Below are 20,272 nucleotides of genomic sequence, written 5' to 3'. Positions count from 1 at the left end.
AGGCACAGATGGACAGACACAAGACACACAGACAGACACACACACAGACACAGACACACACAGACACAGACACACACAGACACACACACACACACACACACACACACACACACACACACAAACCACTTCCACAGAGACTTTGAGAACATCTTGGAAGCTGTCTACCCAAAACGTGTGCTTAGCCTTGAGCACAAAGTTTTCACAGCAATTTGGGTGATTGAGAGCAAATCTGATATTGGAAGAAGAGAGTGATTTAAAAGTTGAACCTAGCCGCTCACTCCTAACAGGCTGGCAAGGAGCAGCTCACACTATGGTGCACCAGCCGTCATGCCTGATGAGATGCTTGAATCCAAGTCTCAGAGCAGGAGATGAAAAGTGAATGGAGGAGACCCAGAAACTATACATTTTTGCCCAATTTCCCCAGAGGGAATTAAGGTAAAAGCTCAAACTGAATTTATTATTGTTTTCCAAGAAGAAGAAGGAGAAGAGGGAAGGATGCCTGTGTGCTTGCTTTCTGCTGTGAAATTAGGTTGCCAGAAGGATGGAGAAGCAACGTCTCAGGCATTTTCCATCAAGAAGAATCCTGAGAGATTCCCTCCCAGACCCTGGAGGAGTCTCTCCATCCTTCTCTGGGTTCACTTTTTCTTGAAATGATTAAGAAAACAATCACAGCATATAAATAACCAACTGCAAAAAGATGGAAGGCATATTTCTAAAACCTGTTTTAAATAATCTAGACATCATTGAATAAAAAGCCGAGTTCCACATTTATTTTTCCCTCTGCTTCTTCGAAAGGAATGCTGCTTTAAAATGCTAGCCATGTTTTATTAATGCTAGCAAGGCTGGGGAGAGAAGATATTGTCATTTATACGAGGGTAGGAATGTCAAGTGAAGCAAAGAGCTGAAGACCAAGATAATGAAGCGGTCAAATTTGTAAAATAGTACAAACTGGTTATTTTAAGTCACATACTTTCAGAACCTGGTTCTTCACTGGCATGGGTATGAAATCGCCATTCGAGGGCTGAGAGTTTCCTGAGATGTAAGAGGTGCACGAGAGACTGGTGGCTATCAGCACATAGGTGTGACCATGAGCCACACAGCACCAGCAGAGACTGAGGAGACTTGGCGAACTTTCCAGTTTGGTTAGCCCTGTTACTGTGTACACAGTAACGTTCTTATATGTGGGCACTCAGCTCGGTACAGTGCTAGTACTGAAGTAAAGGTTAGACTTCAGGGAGTCATGCTGAGAAGCTATAATTCTAGAACATTCATTTTCTTCTGGCCAGGCTGCTCATCACTTGTAGTAGTTTTGGGGTTGAACTGCACTCTCTGCAACCACAAAGTGGTTTCTATGCCTTTCCTTTATTTTATATGCACAGGCAGTGGCTGAGAGCTCTCATGAACACGAGGACATCCCTGCAGGCTGTGGTGCTTCTTTAAGCAGTGTCGGAACTTTGCAAACTTCCCTGACTCAGGCCTTTCTATCCTCAGGGATGTAAGTCTCATGGGAGGGCAGATGGTAAAGAAATTATGGACTTTAAAGGCAATGGATCATGTCAGTGTTCCACAGTGGAGGTCTTTGAGTGGAAGTTCACCTTGCCTACTGCTTACAAGCAGGAAGCGGTGGCAATGGGCGAAGATGAGAGCTGTGAGATTAGTGTTGGGCTTTACTTCCCCAGCTTTCTGGGGACAAGTAGTCCATAGGGAGTTAGCCCCAACACCTAAGGAGGCATATTGTTCTTGAAGCCTACCAAAAAACCCAACCAATGTGTACATTCCACCAGTCTTATCACCCTGTGCTTGCTTGGCTCTGTGAGATTCATCAGTGATCTGAGCCTACACTGGGTTCTGTATCGTATACAGTACTGTATATGACAGGCACATCCTCTGAGCTGGTTTAGGATAGTGCATTTGTTTCTATAGCCAAAAGAGAGAGGGAAGATGTGTTTTTCTCAACACAGCACCTGTTAGGATAGATACCTGTGGGATTTTTTTTCTCATACCACCATCCTCTGAACATTTTGAATCTACATGCCACTGAGTCTGGCTGGAAGTTGTCAGAGTAGAGGAAGAACAATAAGAGAGAAGATTGGTCTGACTGGGGTGAGTATCAGCCTTAGCTCAGGACCAGGTATCTGGAAGTAGTTTTGTTTGCATCACCTTGGGCTTGTTTTAGAATAGTAGTTCCCAATGCTACGACCCTTTAATACAGTTCCCCACATTATCCTAACCCCCAACCATAATTTTTTTGTTGCTACTTCATAACTGTAATTTTGCTGCTATCATAAATTGTGATGGGAATATCTATGTTTGCCAATGAATGGTCTTAGGTAACCCCTGTGAAGGGGTCATTTGACCCCCAAAAGCGTCTCGATTTACTGGTTGAGGACTTCTGTTTTGGAACAAGGGATCTCAAGGTTAGTTAATTTCTGTGTCTGGCTGATTTTGGAGCAGAGAATTCCAATCTTAGCTGACCAATCATGACATAACCCAAAGAACTGGGTATAATAGTCTTGTTGAAAGGTCCATGGAGGGAATGTCTATGTGTCATCCGTCATAGGTCCATAGGTCCATAGATCCATAGGTCCATAGATCCATAGGTCTATAGATCCATGATCCATAGGTCCATAGATCCATAAATCCATAGATCCATAGGTCCATAGATCCATAGGTCCTTAGATCCATAGATCCATAAATCTATAGGTCCATAGATCCATAGGTCCATACGTCCACAGGTCTATAGGAGAGTTATGGGTGAGTCCTACAGCATGACAAGAGGGAGCAGAGAGTCCACCTAAGGCACCATCAGGAGCAGTTTTGTAGATCTGGCCATTTCTTGAGACATAACTGGTCACTGCTTTCAGGAGCATGAAAGCATGAGACCGTGGGGCTCTAGTCCCCCGGTGTCAGGACTAATCTTTTGTGTGCTGAGATCATGACACCTTCTGCACTCTGGCTGCCTACCAGCTCACTGCCAGCTGTACCCTGTCCTGCTATACAGGAGGGCAGTGCTGTGGACATGACAGACTGTAGCCAGTGAGGAAGAACGGCATTCAGGAGCTGGGTACTTGTTACCGTGGGTGAAGGCAGGCTCTTCTCGTTAGAGCCTCTCTGCTTTAACAGAATCGTGTCAGCACCAGCTTTTCAGTATCTATTTTTTTTAAAGGCTGTTGGGGTAATTTGAAGAGCATGTTTATCTTGTAAATTCTGAGCCTTCCAGTGCGTACATAAATGGTGTGTACGTTTCTCTAACTACAGATCTTGTTTAATCTTCTTGCCCACGTTTTGTTGCCTTTGGAAGAGGTAATGTGGATAGCTTTCACTGACGTTATTGCCAAGTATTTTTCTGCAATTGTAGATATTTCAAATCTTACAGAGCTTCCCTGGATATCTAAGGACTTGCCAAAAATGATCCTGTCTCTGCATCCTGTCCCATCTGTCCCCCTCCTACCTATCTCTGTGTGACTCATTCTCTTGTCCAGCTGTGAGCTGGCTCTGCTTCTCACTTCCCTTTCTCTCCTTCTCTAACACTAATCATTTTGTCTGACCCCAGGACAGTGAAAAAGAGACAACTGGCTCCCTGTGTAAGGATCAGGGATCTTTGGCTTCTGAACCCCATCCCAACCACACTGTCCAGGTGCAGATGGGAACCCATAGCTTGTGTTGGTCTGGAAGCTCCTTCCATAATGCTGGTATGTAGCCACTCTGAAGGAGCCACTCCTGTCCATTCCTGATGCTTTTCTGAGATGCTGAGCACTAGGTAGGTCATGGGACCATGCAGACCCCAAGTTCAAGTTGCTGCTGGGATTTTAAATCCTGAGTCAACAAACTTCCTCTAGGTCAGGTACGACTATTACATGTGCAGCTCAGGTTTGAGTACCAAAGTGTTACCACAGAGAGGTAAGACTGGGAATGCAGAGCTCACCTCTCCCTCCTGTCCAGTTGCCCAGAGTCTCCATGTTGGTGCAGGCGAATCCTCCATATTTTCTTCTCTTAGCTACATGCTATGAGCTTCCTGGTTTACAATGCTGCCATAATTATGGTGTTCTTAGACAAGCATACATATGTTTGCTCTTAGACATTTTCACACATGCACACAATGTGTGAGACCATTCTCACTCCCAGCTCCCTGCTACACCCAAGAGCCCCTACCACCAATTTTTTCCTTGTGTTCATGAATATTTGTGTTGTTTGGCGACTCAGTGACATTAACCATGGTCTAAGTAACCATGAATTATCTGTTGGAGTCTGGTTGGCTCAGCCCTAGGCATACAACAAAAGACAGTGGTCCCCCTTCTCCAAGGAACTATCAATAGCTTGTAGTTCTGAGGTAAAGGATAGACCCTATGGGCCCCTCCCCCACCTCCTTGATTGATTGCTGATAGGTTAGGTCTTATGTTAATGATTGCAGTGGTCATATTGAGTCTTTATGTCCTAGAGTAATCAGATTAACCACCTTGACTTTGCAGCTGGAGTTTATTATTATTGTTTTTGCACCATTGCCTGCCATACACAGCTCTCCTTTGTGGTGGGCTGATTCTTAGAACATTCTCAAAATTTTAAGATCTGTTCTCCTTGCCAAGGTCCACTGGTATTCCTTTTTCTTCACACACTGTGAGGCATGGATTCCATTTCATCTAGAAGAATTCTGTTAGAGACATGCTTACGGCAGGCAAAATGGGCTTTGTTAAGAAAGTTTTACTTTATTTCTGTTTTATTAAGGGCTTACTTCTAAAAAAAAAAAAAAGGGCAAATATTGTATTATATCAAGTGCTGTTTTGCCCATGCTAGGATAATTATACTGCTTATTTCCCTTTACTAGATGAATTTACTGAGTGATAATTATGTAATTTTTTTCTTATGTAAACCAACTCATGAGTTCCTTGAGTAGAATGAACAGTTGCAGTAATGCTGAAATAGATTACTGGGTTATTTTCTGTTAATGTTCTTGGTCAGAGATTTTACTGTTGGCTTCTTACCTTTAAAATTATATTAGCTGACACGATTTGGAGGCATGTGATTTATTTTCTAGTCTTTTAGAGGTTTGTCATGAATACAGAAGACTGAAGAATTTATCTCTAAAACTACTTAGATCTGGTATTTTAAAGAAGACATTAAAGGTTATTTTGTTTGTTTTTTTAAAAGAAATATGCATGTATGGGTGTTTTGCCTGCGCATATATCTTAAATCACTGTGTGCAATGCCTGTGGAGGCCAGAAGGAGATGTTGGATCCCCTAAAACTAGGATTACAGGTGATTGTGAACCACTGTGTGAGTGCTGGAAGCCAAACCCTGGTCCCTTGAAGAGCAACCAGTGCTCTTAACTGCTGAGCTGTCTCTCTAGCCCTAAACATTCTAAGACCAGTATTTTCAAAGCTATCAGAATTTCTAACTTTTTTGAGCTAGTTTTGGCTTTGTGAAAAGTATGAAAAATCTGTGGGGATTTTTTGTTTGTTTGTTTTGGGGTTGGGGTCCCTTGTAGTTCAGGCTGACCTTGAATTCACTATATAGTTAAGGATGACCTTGAACTTCTGATCTTTCTGCTTCTACCTCCTTAATGCTGGATTACAATCATGCACCAACCCACTTGGTTAATGCAGTGCTGGGGACAAGCCCAAGGCTTGTTAGCTAAGCACTGCATCAACCAAGTCATACCCGAGCTCTGGAAACTGATGGGGATTTACAAATAGATTCTACCAAGCTGTTCACATGTTGACCTTCCTGACTTCCCATCAGACTGCATCAGCTGCCCCTCCCCCCATTCCTTACTTTGGACCAATGGCTTCCTTCTCCCTTTCTGCTTTGTCAAATCTCAAAGCTATTTATCTCATCAGCGTGTTCACCACACCAGCGTTGCTGTGCTGACCCGCCTTGACTCATGGGCTTTGACCTTGTAAACTCATCACAGCGTTAAGTTAAAAACATCCTGAGAGCCACTACCCAGCGAAACATCCTACACAGCAGCTGTGGAGGGTCATCTGGGCCCCTTGAGGCTATGGGGTTGACTGAGGTTGTATGTCGTTCACTGCCAGTGCCAAGCAGAGAGGGGTGATGTACCACATGATCCAGGAAGAGGGCAAAGGTACAACTCTGGCACACAACTGTGTCACGTTGTGTGGATAGCTTTTGTACGACAATGAACAATCAAAAAATTAAAATAGTGTACATTTTCCTAATCTTCAGTCAGGAGTGCCTGTACACTTCTGTGTTATTCTTTGAGGTGCATTGTTATTTCCTGGTGTCTTTGGCACGGTTCTGTTTATATATACATATTTTAAATTTATATATATACATATATATATATATATATATATATATATATAATTTATGCATCTCCACTTTCTCTATTTTAGTTCCATGTGTAGGTTCAACACTCTTCCTCAGAATAGCCCATTGTCTTGACTCTTACCCACACATGTTACTTCTAAGCACTTTTGAATGAATTATGTCATCCTCAAGCTATGCTTAATCTAGGAAGTTATTATCTAAGATACAGGCTTGGGTATTTTCAAAAGTTCCATCTGTGGCCTGAACTGGGTTGGTTTTCTGGTGGTGTGGCTTCCCTGCCTTAGTTGTGGCACTGAGGGCTTTCTCCTCCTCTGCCTTAGCTACCTTCCTTCCTTCTTTCCTTCCTTCCTTCCTTCCTTCCTTCCTTCCTTCCTTCCTTCCTTCCTTCCTTCCTTCCTTTCTTTTTGTTGTTCAAGACAGGGTTTCTCTGTGTAGTCCTGGCTGTCCTGGAACTCACTCTGTAGACCAGGCTGGCCTTGAACTCAGAAATCCACCTGTCTCTGCCTCCCAAGTACTGGGATTAAAGGCGTTTGCTACCACTGCCTGGCTTGCCTTAGCTTTCTATGGCCTGTACCCAAACACATTCCTGACTCTGACAATTCTACTTTTCCCATATGAGGGAGACTTTCCCACAATTCTGTTCATTCTTGCTAATTATTGTGATTTTACACTTTATTTTTGAAGTAGTTGTGCATGGGGATAGTTTGTGTCTTGGTGTGCTTGCACGGTACAGATTAAATTTACCTGTGATTCCTCAGGACTATTGTTCATAAAGGTTTCACAGAGGGTATTTTTGGCATGGGTGTGACTTTATTTTCATTGAAAAAGTTTAAGTGTATGGGTGTCTTTCTGCATAAATGTCTGTGTGTGCAGTACCTGAGGAGGCCAGAAAAAAGCATTGGATCCCCAGAACTGGTGTTATAGGCAGTTGTGAGCCACCAGGGAGTTAAACCTGGGTCCTCTGCAAGAGCAGCTTGGGCTATCAACCACCGAGCCATCTCTCCTGCCTCTGGATGCTTAGTTTTGACAATTGCATTTTTTGGAGCATCTCGGATGATTCTTTTCTAGGGCAGTCATGTGTATTTTGGCAGTCCAGTGTCTCCTGGATTAGAACTTTCTGGTGTGCCCTTTCCTTCCTTGTGGACCCGAGCTTCTTTTATGATGGCAGAGCTGTCCTCGGGTGGCCACTCTCCACTTGACACAGTGACCTGTTCTGCATCACACAGCACTGTCTATTTTGACCCATGTCTACCCCATCTTGACTCCTGTCCAACCTCCATGACTTCAAAGTCCTTAAAATCGCCAGCATTTTCTGTGGGGTCTGAGACCCTGTGACTTTTCTATTATTTAAGTGCCTGGCTACATTGTGATGTGTCAGAATCATAGAAAGAGGTCGTGAGAGCTTATATTCCCCATAAATTTGGTCCCTGTGTGAGGCCCTATGTGGTAGTAGCCTTCTTGTTTGCAGTATCTTCAGGCAGCAGGTGTGTGTGTGTGTGTGTGTGTGTGTGTGTGGTGTGTTACTTCTGCTTGCTTTATCTCTTATGAGGTCACTGATATTTGACCTTGGTGACTTCATCCAGTCACAATCTCCTTATAAAAGTTCCACCTATGGACAGCATGGCTAGATTGCCTCTGCTTTCTCTGTACAACAATAGGGATTAAACATCTACTCACAGAGTCCTGGGGGTGGAGTCATAGAAATCATATTCAAATTTCACGATATCTGTTACAATCCAAGTGTCCTGGCTTCTGTCTACCATCTCTTCCTCCCTCCTACTTTCTCTTCTTCTTTTCCCTCTGCCTCTACATCCTCTAATTCTTCCTCTTCTCTACTCTTTTTTCCATCCTCCTCCTCGCCTCACACAGGGTCTACCATGACCACCCGGGTTCACTCTTCCTGCACATGGACCCAGGTCCTGAATGGTTCATTCAGTTAAAGAGGCAGACAGCATCAGACTGAAGAAATGACAGGATGAATGAATGAATGGACTCAGTCCTGTCCAGCTGTTTCCCATCACTGTCTTAGGCAGACTTAAGATTACACGAGGACTAGGTTGCAAATGGCAGGAAGGCTCTCACAGAGATTATTTCTGTGGTCTCGCTCAACTCTTGGATTTACCTTGTATCCAAATGTGTGTCATATTTTTGTTTATCAGGAGGTAGCAGTTCAGTTGTTGTTGAAATTAACTAAATTCCTTATTATTAGAATTAAGTTTTGATCTGACTCACACATACCTTTGAGGTTATTGATCTTATAGCCAATTAATTCTGGCTGGCTATTCTTGTGGAGAAGGTACCATGATACAGGCTTTTAATAGAAGCAGGATGAGGTGATGTGTGATCATGGGACCTCACAGCAGGTGTCAAAGTTGTTCCAAGTCCACCTAAAGTGCATGGTCCTAGTATCAGGGGCTGAATCCAAAAATACGTCCTAACGCCAAGCTCCTGGGAGCACAACCATGTTTGAAAATGGGTTTTTGCCAGTGCTGTGGAGCTGACACCATTGTAAACATAAGAGGTGTTGACCAGTGACTGACTTCTTCAAAGAGAAGAAAGACACAGAGAAGCCATTGAAGACATAGAAAGTGGGGTGATGTACTTATAAACTGAGAGGTCTTGGTAACCACTAGCAACAGGAGGAGGAAGAAGGAAGGGATCCTAACCCTTCAGTTCTCCAAAGAGTGCATAATTAACCACATCTCATCTAAACTTCTAGCCTCCAGCTCAGTGAAAGTGCACCACTCCTGCTTTTTAAACCTTCTGGTTTGTGGTACTCTGTACTTGCAGCCCAGGGCACCTCTCCCAGGCTGGACTTTGTCATACCATACCTTGTTTCTGTGCATATGGTGCTAGTGACACTATGATCTTAAAGATGCCAGCCAGGCACCATATGTCCTGACATGAATATGTGGGGACTGTCCAGTCCCTTGTTGGACAGCTATCTTTGTTTCTTATCTGTAAGCCAGGACCATGCCTGCTTGCCAGACAAAAGCTCAAGGTGAGGATGTAATCTCTGCCCAGTGTTCTGCAGATGTCCCCTCAAGCCTTGGGAAAGCCTCTATGTTTTCCCTTGGGGAGGTTGTGCATGTGTATCTGTAGCTTTCGAGCTGAGAGAACCACATAGGTTCTTATCAGGCTGACAACCAGCACTGGCTAACTGGCTCAGCCCACAAGGATGGTACTAGAGCACAACATAACCAGCCATGGTGATAGCCAGATCCTGCAGACTTGGCCCCAGAGACACACCCCCAGCATTGTCACATACTGACTAAAGTACCAGATGGACTCTGGCAAGCGGTTCTACCACACACCCACCTCTGTGTTCTCAGCCGCAAAACAGAGACAGTTGTGTTATAATCTCCAGCTTGTTTGTGATAGATTAAGTCAGAAAAATTGTCCACAGTGTGATGGAGTCTCCTGGCCTGAGGCAGCTCTCAGTAAATGACCCTTTTTATTACAGCATCTGCCCTGTGCAAACACATCTGGGCTTTGTCTTAATGTCATTAATCAAGAATGACAGGGGTGATAATTCTAACCCCACTGGGGATGAAGGGATGTAATTGTAGGGTTTGGAATTGCCTGAGCGAGGGTCAGGCGACCCATTCCCTGATCAAGCTGCTGGCCCAGTCTCTGGAGCCCTGATTCAGGACCATCATTACTGTGGACTGAAGGTTGGTGTCTTCAGATACATGTGTTGAAATACTAAGTCCTGTCATGATGGGATTAGGAGGTAGATAATTTAGGGTCCTAAGGATGGAGTGAGTGCTTTGAACAGGAGGATCATAATTCCTTCTCCTTAAACCATTTACGGACTCAGAAGACGTTAGCTATAAACCAGAAAATGACCCATACTGAACACCCGGCGGTTCAACAGTTTGATCTTGGACCACCAGCCTCAAGGGCTGTTGTTTTAGTTATCAAGTCTATGGAACCTTTACTATAGTAACATGGAATGACTAAGACATGGGGGTTCACTAGCCCACTTCAACCCTTCTGGGTCAATGACAGGGCAACAGAACCATCCAGGAAGCAGAGTCCTTAGGCACCTGAGGACAGGGTGTTCACACAGTGTTTATCTTCTGCTGTGGCTGGCTTCTAGGGCAGCTTCTGACTCCTTTACTGTGCTCCCCATCGTGTTTCCCTGAGCAGAAGATGAAGCTGTGCCACCCATCCCTGCCCATGTGTGGATGGCAGAAGCGTGCTCAGCAGTGGGGGCTGGGCTCCAGGGCACATCACACAACATGTGCTCAGTCTGGAAGTGAGATTGCTCTGGTGGCAGGTTCCTGTTAGTTTTAAGCTTCAGGCCTTTCCGAGACCAGAGCTAGCTATACACTAGCAGGAAAAAAAACCTGTTATCTTTCTCCTTCTCCATGTCTTCACTTGATTCTGTACTCAAAGTCATAGGAGAAAAAGGAAATGCTTACAATAGGACAGCCGATCCCTCAAATCATTCTAAAGCTCTCTACAAAACCTCCTTACAATGCCCTTCTCTGGATCTGAGCAAAACTCTTTTGTCATTTCTGGGATGAGGGTTTTGTCCTCTTGAGGTAGAGTTGGGTTTGGGGTGATCTATCTATCAAAGGACAATCCGGGTGAGCAATAGGTGGACCCTTATAGCTGCATCAACAGCAGTCTGCTTATAAAGGGACAGCACTATTTTTATTCTGCAGCCTGTCCATCTGAAGAGAGAGCCAAGCACAGAGCCCTTGCATGTTTTCGGAGTAATATTGGCCTCGGTACAAAGAGATCCATGATGCAGAAAATGACTTGGAAGGCAGCCTCTCCTGTCTCCCAACGCCATTTAGCACATCACTTAAATTCACAGTGCCTGGACTTCATGGTCACACTTTGCAGCTTTCTTGACCTTGCTGTTCCAAAGTCATTAGCCCCCCTGGAGCCTGTGTCTCCTACATGCTGTGTTTCCAAAACTTCAAAATTCTATGCCAGGAAGCCTGCTGCCAACCCAGCCATCACCCACTACCCGGTGTGACATCCTTTCTCACCCTCTGTGGCTCAGGGACAGTGGATCCCATAAGCTGACTGGCTGGTGGAGCATCCAGGTTTGGGTCACTTAAGATATCATACGGTAGCGCTGTGGCGGGATGTGTTTGCTTCAGGCTGTGACTGGGGCAGTACTGAGCAGCACAGGTCCTCCTTTGTAGACATGTCATCAACATATGCCCACAACTTTTCTGGTCAGTTCATGTGCAATGCTGGGTTGGTTTCCACTCCACTCAGAACCTCAGTCTGCTACCTTTGGAGAGCCCATTTGTGCTGTGGAAGCAATTGACTGTGCACCTGCTGTTTCCGCCCTGCCCAGGACTGTGCTGCAATGATGCTTCTGCCTCAGTGACTGGGCAAGAACCTTTTTTTTTTTCTTTCGCTGTAGCTTCAGGGACCCAGGTATGCAGCTGAAGTGGTGGGAGAGCTCAGAGAACAGCACTTAAGGCCTCTGCTGCAGTTTCATGGACCATTAGCAATTTGCTAATATTGTTTTAGCTTGCAAATTAGTGCAGCTCCGTGGGTAAGGAAGGGCTCCGTAGCTGTCATCAATCAGATGGAAACTCTTCATGCATGAGATGAAAAACGAGTTCTGGCCTTTGAGGCTCAGACAGCAATTACTGTAACCAGAAGTGGGCGGGGGATGGGGAATGTGTCCTGCGAAGTCTGCTCGCCATTCCATTAACGGTATTTCCTGATGCACAAGGATGAAGTTACAAAGCTTCCCGGCAATGAGAGCTTGATTTTCTCAGTTACTAACAAACCAACTATCCTAAACCAGCCCTCTAATTGACTGCCTCAGAAGGCTCAGACCATAATTACTGTAACCAGGAATGGGAGGGGGGCTAGAGAGAGACCTGGAGTATGGCAAGGACTGCTGGCAAGAAAGGCCTTGAGAGGGTTCTTGTGAGCTCCTGTCCAGCAGTCTCTGCCTGGCAGATGCCACAGACAGTGCCAAGAAAAGGAGCTACATGTAGGCCTTCTTTGTAGAAAGCCAGGAAGTTTCCAACACATCCTTCCCAAATTTAACAACAACAATTTGTCTGAGCCTTGTGATGGTTAATTTCAATTGTCAACTTGACAGGACCTAGAAGTACCGGGGAGTCTCCACAAGGATCTGTCTGGATTGTGTTGGCCCATGGGAGTATCTGTGGAGGATTTTCTTAATTGGGTTAACTGAAGTGGGAAGAGCCACCCTGAATGTTAGCGGTGCTCTGTCATGGGCTGGGCGCTGGACTGAATGGGGAGACAGGGAGCAGAGCGTTGGTAGGCAGGCATCCATCGCTCTCTGTTCCTGGTTGAGGGTGTACAGGACCCATTCCTCTAAGTTCCGGCCACCACTATGGTTTCCTTACCATGATGGACTCTAGTGTGGGGTTGTGAGTAAAATAACCCACCTCTCCTTCACATTGCTTTGTGAGGGTGTTTTACCACAGCAACAAGGAAAAAAAAAAACCAAAGCAAAACCAAAATTCATCAGACTGTCAGTTCTCACCGAGTTTCTGCCTTTGGCATTTGGAAGCTTGTTGGTGCAAGCAGCCAGACACTGCACGACTGAATCTTGTTCTCAAATTCATTAGAGCAGGTCATAGTGATGAGTCCAGACTCATCCTTTAGAGACTAGACTGTGCCTACACAGGAAGGGCAAGGCTTCCTGTGACAACTCTTGAACCTCCCAACCGCAGCTTGGTGCTTTACGGATACAGTACTCCAACGTTCTTCTGAGTTTCTGGTGAGGATCGACAGTGTGATGTCATTGAGAGTTACCCTACATGACCACTTGTCATGAGCTGAGCCTCTCAAAGTCCCATGTTGTGGCCTTAGACTCTAACAACTCAGGGTGTGATGTCATGGCTGAGCCTTCATTACTGCACTCACAAGCTCAACCAAAGGAGGATTAGAATTGTTTTCTTCTTTTTAATTTTTTTCTTTTATTGAAAATACATTTTTCCATACAATATATTTTGATTAAGGTTCCTGCCCCACCCCCCACTCCTCCCGATCCCTACCTCTTCCCTTTCCATCCAGATTCACACTCTTCCTGCCTTTTGTTAGAAAACAAACAGGCATCTAAGGAATAATAAAAAATACAATAAAAATAAATAAGAAACAAACAATTCAGAATATGTCAAAAACAACTAAACAAGAAAAAGAACCAAAGAAAAGGCATAAGAAATGCATACAGATGCAGAAACATGCACGTGTACACACACACACACACACATCCCATAGAAATCCCAACCCGGAAGTCATAATATATACAAAAAAAGTCCTGACTTAACATTATGAGACAAAGAGACTCCAAACATGCTGTTGAGTTCATTTTGTGCTGGCCATCTATTGCTGGGCCTGGGACCTACTCCCTGAAGTGTGCTTTGTTTCCTCAGTGAGACGTCCTTGCAAGGACACTGTTTTCCTTTGCAAGTGGCTGTCACTTGGAATACTGTCTTTTGGGTTAGGAATGGGGTGTCAAGTTCCTGGCCAAAGGGGTCCCGTAGGAACCCCCAGACAACCTAGGCTATTGCCAAGGCTATTGGTAGCTCTCCAAAACCTGATAAGTTCTTATTGCTAAAAGGACCTACACAACCCATTGAACACAGAGAAGCTGAGGCACCAACAGAGAGCTTCACCCCTACAGGCTAGTCTTCTTGGTACTGGAAGGTACTCTGTACACCATTAAAAGAGAAAGATAAGTGACAGCTCAACTGCAAACCCTTCCATCTATAAGAGTGACCAGCCTGTAAGATATGCTGGTACAGTGGTGGCACAGAGACTATAGGAGTAACCAACCAATATCTGATTTGAGATGGAACCCATACCCAACACTGCTTGGTGGATTAGATAGGCCAGGGGCCTAGGTGAAAGCCAAATACTACTGTTCCGCTAAAGGATCACAAACAAATGGCTCCTAATGACATTCTGCCACACTCAGACATTCAGAGAAGCAGATGGGAACAAATACATGACTCACAGCCAGACAATATGTAGAGAGTGAAAGATCTTGGAATACTCAGCCATGGAAAATATTTCTCCATCAAACCCATCCTCTCAGGGCTCAGAGGACTCTGGAAGAGGAGGCAGAAAAAGTGTAAGAGCCAGAAAGGGTAGAGGACACCTAAGAATCAAGACCTTTTAGACACAAGGCTAGGAAACGTATGAAGTCACAGAGACTGTGGCACCATGCACAGGGCCTGCACCAGCTGGGGTCTCAGAGCTGAACAATGTGGATGTTTTCTTTAGGGATCTGGTAGTCTAGTGGTATAGGCCTATGATTCTAGCTATCTGGAAGGCTGCAGGAGGATCTCAAGTTCAAGGCCTTCATGAGCTACAGTTTAAGTCCAAAAGCCGCATGATGTTCTGTGACAAGACTTTTCCTTGGGATACACAACACACATTACTCACCAAAGATGAACGGAGCACATGGCAGGCCAAAAGAACAGATACCACCGAAATTAAACATGGCGAATCAATGAGTTTTATTGGCGTTACAGGAATGTGGGTGAGAGGTTACCAACAGGAGCAAAGACTACTCAAGGTCAGCTGAATCACCAAAGTCCACCCCAGCATGGATGACAGTTTACAGAAGCTAGGAATTAGGAACACACTGCAGGCAGCTCAACGAGTTGGAGAGTGTTCCTTTTCAAGTCATCCAGCAGCCCTTCCGGTTTCTGCTTCTTCCAGGCAGGTGGTCTGGTCTCAGAGTCTTTTTCTGTAGCTTTGTTAGTCTGAGAGTGAAAAAGTCTCTGTTTACTCTGTAAGGGAGGGGAGTAGTGAATCTGGTCAGTTCCAGGGACTTCATGAAGCTATTTTGAGCTGTCTTTTGGCTGAAGGAGCCTCCCTGCAGGATGGAATGTTTCCGTCTGGGAGGAAACTGCTGTACAACACTTGGATAATTTAGTAACATTGTCTCAAACTTTAAAAGGGGATGTTTAAAAGGGAACTTATGAAAGCTCAGTAGTAGCGTGCTGGCCTAACAGTGTGAGTACCTGATTCAGTTCCCAGTACTGAAAAGAACTGAGTCCTTACAGACATGTGTTTTTGTCATTACATCTGTGGTGGTTGAATAGTTTTGACCCTCATAGACTCATCTCATGTGGTTTAATGCTTGGCCCACAGGGAGAGACACTATTAGGAGGTATGTCCTTGTTAGAAAAGTTGTGGCCTTGGTGGAGGATGTGTGTCACTGTGGGGGTGAGATTTGAGGTCCTACACCTAAACTCCGCCCAGGGCAGAAGAGACCCATCTTCCTAGCTGTCTTGGGGAATAATCTGGTTGTCTTCAGATGAAGGTGTAGAACTCTCAGCTTCTCCAGCACCATGTCTGCCTAGATGCTGCCATGCTTCCTGCCATAAAGATAATGGACTGAACCTCTGAAACTGTTAAGTTAGCCCCAATTAAATGTTTTCTTTTAGAAGAGTTGCTTTGGTCATAGTATCTCTTCAATGCAATGGAAACACTAAGACAACACCCTAATGATATAGTATAACAGTCATTTGCATAGCATTTATATCATATTAGGAGTCGCAAGTAATGCAGAGCTGATTTAAGGTTTACAGGAGGGTATGCAGATGTCATGCCCCTCAGCATGCCATCCACATGAGGGACACATGCATCTGAGGATTTTTACATCAAGTGGGGAGTCTTGAAACCCATTCCCAAGTGTACAGAAGAATCATAGAACTTGTAGACATAAGCTTTAAGGGTATAACTAAGTTTAAAGGAGGTCACGTGGGCAGGATAGCCTGATATAGACATGACTGGTATCATTAAGGACAAAGAGGAGATCAGGCCACACACACACACACACACACACACACACACACACACACACACACACACACCCAAGAGACCACTGAGTGAGAAACCAAGGAAAAGACAGTGTCTTCAAGCAGAGGAAGTCCTCAGAAGTAATCAGCCCTGCCCACTCTTGGCTTTACATGTCCCCGACACCTCTGAGACTCCGTGGATAAACAGCTATTGTCTAAGCTGTCCACGTCTTGACACTTTGTTCTAGCTGGCCTAGCAATTCAGTACCTGTATTAGTTTGGGTTTTACTGCTGTGAACAGACACCATGACCAAAGCAAGTTTTATAAGGATGACATTTAATTGGGGCTGGCTTACAGGTTCAGAGTTTCAGTCCATTATCATTAAAGTGAGAGCATGGCAGCTTCCAGGCAGGCATGGTGCTGGAGGAGCTGAGAGTTCTCCATCTTCATCCAAAGGCAGACAGGGAAAGACTAGCTTCCAGGCAGGTAGGAAGAGAGTCTTAAAGCCCACACACACAGTGACACACCTACTCCAAGGCTACACCTCCAAATAGTGCCACTCCCTGGGGCAAACATATTCAAACCACTACAGTACCCTAGCTGATTAAGCATCACAGGGAAAATGTAGAGGGAGAAACCATGTTGGGGTTGTAGAATCAGCTTATGTGGGTCTGAGCACCAGAAGAGGGGATCCAGAGCTTGCCTGTGGGTCTGAGCATCAGAAATGGGGGTCAAGGCTTGTCTGAGACACCACTTCAGTATGATACTCTCCCAAGTCATGAGTTCATGCACTTGATGAACACTGAGGCCAATTTCCATCGCCAGACCCCCTTTTCATCCTCCTGGGCTCTCTGACAGCCCAATGTGGTCTGAACAGTGCAGTATGCATCCTATACTTTTCTGCTGTCCCATGGGGGACAGAGTCTCCTTCTTGAAGACCTAGAAGGATCTGTTTCTTCAAAATTCCCATTAGTAATCTAGAAAGACCACTTATGGAGCATCTGTTCTGTTGGACCACATTTAGTACTACAGCATTTCACTTGGAGATGGGCTGTTCAGGTGATGGAGGACAGCTCCTTGCAGCTCCCAGGGGATCTCATCTTATAGGGCAACCAAGGAGAGTATCAACATCAGCTTGAGACAGACACACATTTTGGATTCCTAGCCCCAGCCTCAAGAAGGCTGGTTCCTATCCACCTACTTCTAGCCTTCTCCACATCACCTATTAAGAATCCATTGCTCCTTCACTTTGTCTCTGTGCCATGGATCTTGGGTCGCTGTTCATACTCTTGTTCTCTTTTTTCAGAGACATTCCTGTTCCAGTTAGTGTCTGTGAACTTGACACAACCCAGAGTCACTTGGGAAAAGGAAACCTAATTAAATCTCTTTGATCAGACTGGCCCAGCCACATTTGTGAGAGATTGTCTTGATTGGTGATTGATTGATTCATAGATTCTAGCCTCATAAGTGACACCATCTCTAGGCAGATGGGCTTTGACTATATAAGAAAGATAGATGATTAAGTCAGAAACTAAGCTGGTGAGCAGGGAACCTCTGTGTGTTCTGCTTACAGTTCCTGCTTAAGTTCCAGACCTGAATTCCTTCAGGGATGGATTGTGACCTAAAGCATACGCCAAAATAAATGTTTTTCTCCACTGAGTTTCTTTTGTTGTTTTTCATAGCACAAAAAAGGATAATGAGGGGGCTGGTGAGATGGCTCAATGGTTAAGAGCATTGGCTGCTCTTCCGGAGGTCATGAGTTCAAATCCCACCAACCACATGGTGGCTCACAACCATCCCGTAATGAGATCTGATACCGTCTTATGGGGTGTCTGAAGACACCTACAGTGTACTTACATATAATAAGTAAAAACATAAAAAAAAAAGGATAATGACAGAAATTGGTACCAAGAGTGGGATGCTTCTGTAATGAACTTGACTATGTTTTGGAGGAGGATTGTGGGTATTTTTTGGAGCTTTGAATTTATTTGAGCTATTGTTGCAGAATCCTGGAAGATAAGAATATTGAGAAAAGTCTAGACAATAGAGTCCTAATTTGTGAAGTTTCAGAGAGAAGCTAAGACTTTATTGGGGCTATTCATATGATAAGTTGGATTAAGAATATGTAGTTGATGCTCAGCTGGGGCTGAAAAAAATCACTTGAGATTAATAAGAGACCAACATCATTGAGGTGGAATCTTCTGGGAAGTATTTTCTCAGGATCAGCACACAGAAGCTGTGGTCCTGTGTGTGTGTGTGTGTGTGTGTGTGTGTGTGTGTGTAGGATGCATCTTAAGCCAGCTGCTGAACTTGATAAGATGTGAGAGCTTCCCACTTTAAGGTACAAGAGTTGGAAGATTAAGGGTGTTATGGAGAGCAGCTATGATTTTAAGACCATGTCTCAGGGTCAGAGTCCCCAAAGAGACCAGGAAAGACTATTGGTAAAGGTGTAGGCTCAGTTACAGTGTAGACACCAGGATATTGGAGATGCCAAACTTTTGGAAGGCTGCCAGTGGCAAGTGTGGAGAGGAGTCAGTCTGAACCTAGGAAGCTAGCTGTGTGTGCTGCCGATTGTAGAGTTGAAGAAGTGGGAATTCCCCAGCCCCTTGAGGCCCAGAAAATCATGAACTAGTACGAGATATTGGGCAGTTGAGCTACCTGATTTGGATCTTCACTGCTGGACTTCAGTTTCACATATGTAAGATTCTTTGTGTACCTAGTTCTTCCCTCTTAAAGTGAGAAAGTATTTAACTTGCTTTTGATTTTAGAGGAGTTCACAGCTAAAGAGACTTTGGCCTTTTAGAGACAGGTTGAAATTTTTTAAAATTTATTCTTCTTTCATTTAATGCATCCTGACTGCAGTCTTCGCTCTCTCCTCTCTTCCCAGTCCTCCCCCACTAGCTCTCTTCCTTGGGTTCACTTCTCTTTTTCCCTTCAGAAAAGAGCAGGCTTCCCAGTGATATCAACCAGACATGGTCCAACAAGTTAAAATAAGACTAGGCACATACCCATATGTCAAGTCTGGATGAGGCAACCCAGTAGGAGAAGAAGGGTCCTAAAAGGAGGAAAAAGAGTCAGATACACCCTTCCGTTTCCACTTTTAGGACTCCCACTAAAATCCGAGGCTGAACAAGCACTGCATATATGCAGAGGACCTAGCACAGACCCCTGCAGGACCATGATAGCTGCTCCAGTCTCTGTGAGTCCCTGTGAGCCTGGCTTAGTTGATTCTGTGAGCCATGTTCTACTGGCGTCTTAACCACTCTGACTCTTACAATCCTTTCTTCAGGTCGTCTTTGGGATTCTTTGAGTTCCACCTAATGTTTGGCTGTGTGTCTCTGCATCTGCTCAAATCTAATTTCCAAAGCATCAGAATTTTTAAAGGACTGAGATACTTTTAAAGTTTTGTATTTTATATTATGATACTAACATGAGATCTTGGGGACAAACAAGAAAGGAAAGATTATAGTTTGATAGTGATTTGTTTTTGTGTCAGTGTATCAAGGGTTAGATTGTGCTGGTTAGTTTTTATAAACTTGACACAACCAGGAGTTACCTGGGAAGAGGGAATATCAGCTGAAGAATCTGTCACAGTAAGAGTATGAAACCAGAATGTTTGTTTACATACATGACTCCTGTGTGTTCTCAATCTGTGTTTACGCTGACTGAGGAACTCTCACATAAATCTAAGTTCTTTGGTCTCACAGAAGGCAGTTTGTTTATAGCTTGTAATCAACACATCTATTGTATCTGATATCCTTTATATAGTTTTTTTTCTCATTGGGAGGCTAAGTGATATTTGAAAGTTAAAAATAAAAAGACTGTAAGTTCTAGTTTTATTGCTATTAATTTGACAAACCATGACCAAAGGGGAGTGTATTAGTTAGAGTTTTCCTGCTGTGAATAGATACCATGACCAAGGCATATCTTATAAAGGACAACATTTAATTTGGGCTGGTTTACAGGTTCAGAGGTTCAGTCCATTATCATCAAGGCAGGAACATGGCAGCATCCAGGCAAGCATGGTATAGGAGGAGCTGAGAGTTCTACATCTTCATCTGAAGGCTACTAGCAGAATACTGGCTTCTAGGCAGCTAGGATGAAGGTCTTAAAGCCCATGTCCACAGTGACACACCTATTCCAACAAGGCCATACCTAATCCAACAGGGCCTTCTAATAGTGCCACTCCCTAGGCAGAGCATATACAAACTAT

The sequence above is a fragment of the Arvicanthis niloticus genome, chromosome 13 (genome assembly GCF_011762505.2).
Source record: "Arvicanthis niloticus isolate mArvNil1 chromosome 13, mArvNil1.pat.X, whole genome shotgun sequence".
NCBI classification, from domain to species: Eukaryota; Metazoa; Chordata; class Mammalia; order Rodentia; family Muridae; genus Arvicanthis; species Arvicanthis niloticus.
Note: the sequence above shows the minus strand (reverse complement) of the source record.